The sequence below is a fragment of the Trachemys scripta genome, chromosome 10 (assembly GCF_013100865.1).
Source record: "Trachemys scripta elegans isolate TJP31775 chromosome 10, CAS_Tse_1.0, whole genome shotgun sequence".
Lineage (NCBI taxonomy): Eukaryota > Metazoa > Chordata > Testudines > Emydidae > Trachemys > Trachemys scripta.
Window position 1 is genome coordinate 32,080,478 of NC_048307.1, and position 6,781 is coordinate 32,087,258.

A 6,781-nucleotide genomic window follows, 5' to 3' on the forward strand; every position below is an offset into this window, starting at 1 on the left:
AGACTAGCCCTTCTGCATCTTGTCCCCTCTTCCCCAGCGGTCTGTCCCCTAGATTAAACGTGTCCAGTTCTTTCAACCTTTCCTCAGAGCTCATGTTTACTAAACCTCTTCTTTTTGCAGCTCTCCTCCAGGCTCTCTCCAACTTTGGAGTGGTTCATTCTGCATCTCTAAGCTCATTTTCAGGTGGGGTTGAGTTTTTGGGGAAGGACCATCTAGCATACACATGCACAGCAGTGAATTATCACTGGTAATGGCACCTTTGGCATCAAGGCTACGGGGGAAGGAAATTAAAGGTAAAAAGCTGTCCTCATTTTACCTCTGGCTCTACCTCCAGCCCCAGGTAGGGACATACTGGGAACAGGAGCAGCAGCTCTTCAGTGAACTTATGTAGCATAAATGCATGAGTTTTCACTAATATCAAATTACAGCTGATACTTTAAATGCACAACCACTACCCAAGACGAGCGCAACTGTGTATTGCCCCACAGCAACTGTGGCTCTGCCATTAACAGGCTCTCCCAATGTATTGGCCATGGGGCCATGGGAGCGTGCCCAGGGAGCTCCAGCGTGGATGGGTGGAGTAAATTCCTGGTGGAGTCTGAGCAGCCCATGCCACAGGGCTTGGCTGAGGTCCCCCAAATGGACGTTCCAGCTGGAAGCACAGTAGAAGATTCCCCATCCCAGGGCTATTGGGGGAGGGGCTTGGCACAGACCCTGGGACTGCTCATACCCCTCTGCTACAAAGGACACCCTCCTTCCTGCTCCCTCCAGCCATGAGGGAGAAGTGGCCAGCACAGGGCCTGCCAACTCCTTGCTCCCTTCTGTGTGCTGGGGATCCTGGCTGCAGAAATGCTCCATCTCCTTTGCCAGCCTCAGCAACCGTCTGCCCACTGCAGCCCTCAATGCGGAAGAGTCTGACTCCCTTGGCCAAGGAGGGTTGTATTTGGCCCCAGCGCACACAGCTGCATGGTGGGTGGGTGGCACAGATGCCAGTTCAGAGCTCTTCGAGTGCACGAGGGAGCTGGTGGGACATTCTGAAACACACGCTTCTGTCCAGCTTCTGTCAAGGACAGACGTTTTCCAACCCCGCCTGGCCTGGGTATGGCAGCCCAGAGAGCCCTTCATGCGGCGAGACGAGGGCTGCCGGGGTGGGCCATGCGCTCGGCTGAGTCACAGCAAATATTGTCAGCTGGGCTGTGCGCTGTCAAAGCCAGGTCACCCCTGGGCACAAAAGTGCCCTTTCAGCAGCGCCTCGGATTGTCAGGGCCGGAGGCAGGCGTGGCCAGTCCAATACTGGTGTGTCAGGAGGGAGTCCATGAAAAGCCAAGCTGTGCATGTCGGCTGGCACCAGCAGCAGCCTCCCCCCAACACTCCTGGGCACACGGCATCAGGGATCCGAACAGCCCTGAAATCCCCGAGCGCTGTCTCACTAGGGAGCTCAGTTTGCTTTTCAATCCGCCCCCAGGTCCCACCCCAATGCTGGGGCAGGGCCACATTCAAAATCCAGCCCTGGGCAGGAGCCACGCCTTGTGGATGGCCACTATAGTTACCATGGGTTGTGCCAAAGCCCAGGGCTGAGCAGCCTGCAGTGACGGGGTGTCCAAACGCCAGGGCAGCCCTGGCGGGCAGAGCTCCCCATTCTCCAATGAGGTGATAAACAAGCCAGACCCCTGCCAGCCCTCCCCTCTCTCCTCTTTACAAAGATAGGGGCACATTAGCATCCCCATTTCACACACGGGGAGACTGAGCCATTTAAGTGTCATGCACCTGCACACATGGCAGGGTGCTGGGGATAGACCCCAGGCGTCCTAATTCCCTGGCCTGTTCTCTAGCCACTGCCTCGTCACTGATCAGTTATAATGAATACTAATGAATTACAAAGCCTTCCGAGTGTCTCCTCGCTGTCGTGGGGTGGGGCTGGCGCTGGGGGGCAGCGTTCAGCGGAGTGGGTTGGAGGAGCGCTAGTTCGGCTGTTGGATGGCACTGGAAGTGCCCCTGGGCTACTGCAATCACAACTAATCCTCACACAGGGCAGGCATGGCAGCGTCAGGGCAAGGGATGCAGGTGGCAGAATCTCATCGCCAAGGTGGGAGTTTGGCTAGGACGCCAGGACAGACACTTGCAGAAAGGGCCATGGAGCAGCACATACTCAGGCCCTCAGCTTTCTGCCTAGATGGCACCCCAATAAACACAGCCCCACCGTGAGACACTGGCTCAAGGGAAAAGTGACCCCCACCACATTCTCTTTGGCTTGGTGTCTCCATTCCATGGCCCAGCGCAGGCCTATGTCCCTGGTGTGCATTAGCAAGTGCCCAGCCCGAGGTGCCAGCAGCATTGCAAGCCTCAGTGTGCTCTGGCAAGGAGCTCTGTTTGCCCAGCACACCCCCGTTCCTGGGCAGTGAGCAGGGTGGGATCTGCCAAAGGGCGCTGCTTACTGGCTGCTGACTGGCATCTCCCTGCCCTGCAGTGCAGGCTGGGCCCGGGAGCACAGCTAGCTGAGCCTGCGCCTCGCCACTCTCGCCCTGCCGTTCCCAGCTGCACGCCCAGCACGCCCACAGGCAGGCGCTGTGGAGAAGGGGGCTCTGCAGGCTGGCACACTCAGCTGTGCTACATTCCCCCCCATGGGCCAGCAGCAGCACCCTGGGGCTTAGCTGAGTGCCTGGGAGGTTCAGCAGAGAGGATCTGTAGGGCACCCACCTGGAGGGGGCGGCCGAGCATGGCCCAGAGGGAGCGCTGATGGACCAGCTGCAAGGTGGAGGGGTGCGCCAGCTAGACAAGAGATACCGCCGGACACGAGACGGTGGGGGCCAGGGAAGGGCAGCAGAGAGCGGCGAGGGGAAGGAGGGCACCTCGCAGAGGTCATATGGCGACTTGAGGGGGCCGGTATACAGAGGTGCCCTGATGGGAAGCCTGCCTGCGCCCCGAAAGGGGCAGAGTAGGTAGCATCAGCTCTCCACCTTGAGGCTCTGCTCATTCTCAGCCCTCCCTGGCAGGGACTGCGCTTCGCCTGGGGCGCAGTGCGGCATGGGCAGCCCAGACACAGAGGCTTTAAACCCTCATGATTCTGGGCTCATGGAGGGTCCCACACAGCTGTCTAGAGCTGCCCAGCCCTCTGCCTGCACCAGGGCAATTCTCCCAGCCCCTTGCAGGCTGTCTCTGGCCCCAGCACTCCAGCAGCATGTCGGGGCTGGAGCAGGGACCCAATCCCTCCCCTTGCCACGTGCACCCCTAGACCCCCCTCGTGCCCCAGAAAGACTCAGGTCCAGTCACGGCACCTCCCACTCCGCCACCCTTGTGCATGAAGCCTCACGGCCTGATCTCTTTATTCAGCTGAATGTCTGGAGGACGGACGTGCTTCCCTGGGGCAGACGGCAGGTCAAAACCCAGCTCCCTGCCTTCGGTCGCCATTGCTCTTGGCCCAAGCATCCTTGAACCCGAGCCTCCTCCTCTCTCCTGCTCATCAACCTCTCTGCACCTCCACAGCACCGCCACACTGACCCTCCTGCCCGCCTCCATCTCCCCTGGCCTTAACGAGTGCAGTACCCACTCGACACTCCAGTGAACCCAAACGCACCTGACCCCGGTCTCCCGTGAGGAGAATAGCTGGAAAGGGAGGGATGCATAGGAAGGCCAAGGATAAAAACACAGTGACCCAGGTGGGCTGCCCAGAGGGGAACGGGGAGCTGTTGCCAGTTCTTCGTGAAAATGCCTAGGGAGCAGGGAAAGACCAGGAGCCTGGAGAAAAAATGCCAGCGTGGCAGCTACCTTCAGCCCGGTGAGAAAGGTGAGCCTGGCACTCATTGGCTAGAGACCCCACTTTGAAATCAAACAGCAGTGCTGACAGGAACCCAGCTGTCATTATTTGGAGGCCAGCAGTGCCGTATGGAATAAGCAGCCCAAGTTTTATGGCAAACAAACCCTGCCAGACAAGCCTGCCTGCCATTTCTGGTGGAATTCCAGCGTGAGCAGACGAAGGCAGCAGGGGAGAGGGACGCGCGGCTTCTGCTGGAGCAGTTGGTGCAGCACCTGACAACACCGTGCCCCCGAAGGGGCCTGCATGCAGTCCATGGTTGGTAAGGGCTAGTGGGGCTCCCTGGAGCCAGCCCCGGCTCTGGACAGTTAGTACATCACTCACAAGCCGGGGGAGGCAGTAACAGTGCATTGGAGCTATTTGCTGATTGTTCCACACCAGGCTCAAAGACCGCAGTCTTAGGGCAACCACCAAGCCCCAGAATGAAAATCTCCCCTGGCCTAGCGCCTCTCCCTTCAGCCTGGCAGGCAGAACAGGCCAGTAGCCAGGGCTGGGAGGCTCCTAGTCAGAGGGAGATTTTAGGCCCATTGGACCCTGGGATAGCAGCTGCGTTTGGGAGTGAAAGCAAGTGCCTGGCATTGAGCAGAGGCAATAAACAAGGTTAATTGGTGGAGACCCTGCCCAGGTACTCGGTCCCCTCGCTGCTGGTAGTGGAGGCTCTGCTGCAGGGGCAGGCGCTCCCGTCAGTCCCCGGTGCCCCCTGGCCCATCCAGGAGTGGCCCAGGCTCAGTCCAGCGGGGGCGGCACAGCAGAGGTGAGTGTCTGGCTGAGCCCTTTGGGCTCCTTGTCTTGCCCCAGGCAAGTGTCTGAACAATCACACAACCCCAGGCAAGGGTGGGCTGGGATCGCAGCCGGGGCACTAGAGCCAGCCCCTCCAGGACATGGGTGTCGCCAGGCCAGGCTCCCGTGCCATTAGAGCTGGGCTGACAGACGTGACCCAGCACTAAACGAACCTCATGCAGCCGTTCAGCCTTGGCCTGGAGCTGGGCCTCAGCCCCTCCCCCTCGCCAGCCAGCATCTGCCTGCTCTTAGCGCTGGAGCCTGGGCCCAGATCTGCCGACCTCGCAGCTGAGAGTTTAAACAGGGTGGCTGGATCCTTGCACAGCCCGTCTGCCAAGAATGCGGGGAAGGCAGGCAGGGATCTTCCAGGCACTGGTCACCATGGGCAGGCATGTGGGCTGCAGCACCATGGGGTCTCAGGCCCTCAGCCCATGTGCTGCTCCTGAGCTAGGTGCCCTTTGCCCAAGATCCACGGTGGGTACAATTAGCTGGGATTGCTAGGCACAGGGGTAGCTGCTGGGAACTCCAGCGGGGCAGAGGCAGGCCAGGGGAGGGAGCTTGCTGCGCCCTCTGCTGGGGAGCTGCCTGGACAGGCCAGGCCCTATTGGCATTCCAGGAACTGGGCTGGGCTGGGCTGGGCCAGGTTTGGCACTGGGGTCGGTGAGACACACTGACCCTGCTGGGAAACGCTAGCCCCAAAGCTGTAGAGCAAAGGTGTCCGGAGTGGCTCGGTCCAAGCCCTAGCCAGGCCCAGTGGGGGGGCTGTGGCAGGGAGTGCAGCACGGGGCTGGAGGACTCGGTGAGGGTGCAGCTGCTGATCCCTGGGAATAGGGCGGGTGGTGCCGTCTGGCCGTGGGTTGGGCGGAGGCTGCTGCCCAGCACTGTGGTGCTAGCCTCCCCGCCAGCAGTGGCAGCTGAATTCAGCCTGCGCGGGCAGATGGCCAAGGCTGGGGAGCAGCCCTGACCTCCAGCTGCTATGAACTACTGGGTCTCCCGCGTTCGGGTGTTCATCCCCCTTTTCCTCGCCCCCAAGGTCTCTTTGTGCCCAACCCCTGTGCGCAGCGCTGCGGGAGGGGTCTGGTGGCAGGGGCTGGGCTGGCATACAGCGGGCCCCAGGTTTCTGGATGGGGCTTGGCTGGCTTTGGTTAGATCTTTAGAAGGAACCCAACGCCTGGCAGAAGGGTTACAATGCGAATGCTAATAACACCGAGCACTTAGACTGAGCAGCCAAACACAGCCACCCTGTGAACTGAGCCATTGCCTGGAAGTGCCATGCATGCTTCAGTGCCATGCAAACACCCAAGGAGTCGATGCAGCCACCTCTGGGGTGGAATGCAGCAGCAGCTGCTCAGACATAGCTTCCTCCCCTACACTCAGCAACGTCTCGCCCCTGCATTAAGACTCTTTGTGCCGCTGCAGGGCACCATTGGGGCCACGGTGACCCTGGCCAGGAGCCTGAGGTGACTCCTCAGCTGCCCCCCGCTCTGAGATGTCCGTCCCCCCCCATACCCCCCCATAGGGTATCATGCTTTCAGTTCAGCCACTCCAGGGCTGGCAGAGCAGCTCAGCATCACTGCTGGGCTGCAGCCCCCAATCCCTCCCCGGGAGCTCACAGGACAGGGCGACAGTGCTGTTTCCCAAGGCCTCGCTGTGGTGCCCCTGCCCTGCGGTAACTGCCCCGTCACTCCCCAGCACAGGGTGCAGTGGGTAGGCACCACCCCTGGCAGGGCACATGGGTTCACTCAGGGCCAGGTGCCAGGGGGTGAGTAGGAACCCCAGTCACGCCCCCCTCTCACTCCGCGTCCATGGCAGTGCAGTCTGCTCTCAGGGGTAACACCGCTGCTGGGCTGGGCCCCTCCCCGGGCCAGGCCAGGCTGGCACAGCAGCCCATACACCAAGGGCTAGGCCAGAGGATGCCAAAGGGCCACTGGGCCAAACAGGCCAGGGGAGATCCTCCCCAGTCCACCAGCCCCCAAAGCAGTCCAGGCCACATCCGGCTCCAGGTGCCAACTCTCTCCTGTCCCCCTCCCTGGGGCAGGGCAGCAAGGTTCGAACTGACAGGGCCTGGACTCTAATACCAGGCCCAGCCCCTGTACCCTGAACTGCAGCGGGAATGCTGCCGGGGGGTGGGGGGCATACAGGGGAGCAACCACTCACCAGGGGCCCTCTGCAGGAGGCACCAGGGCAGGG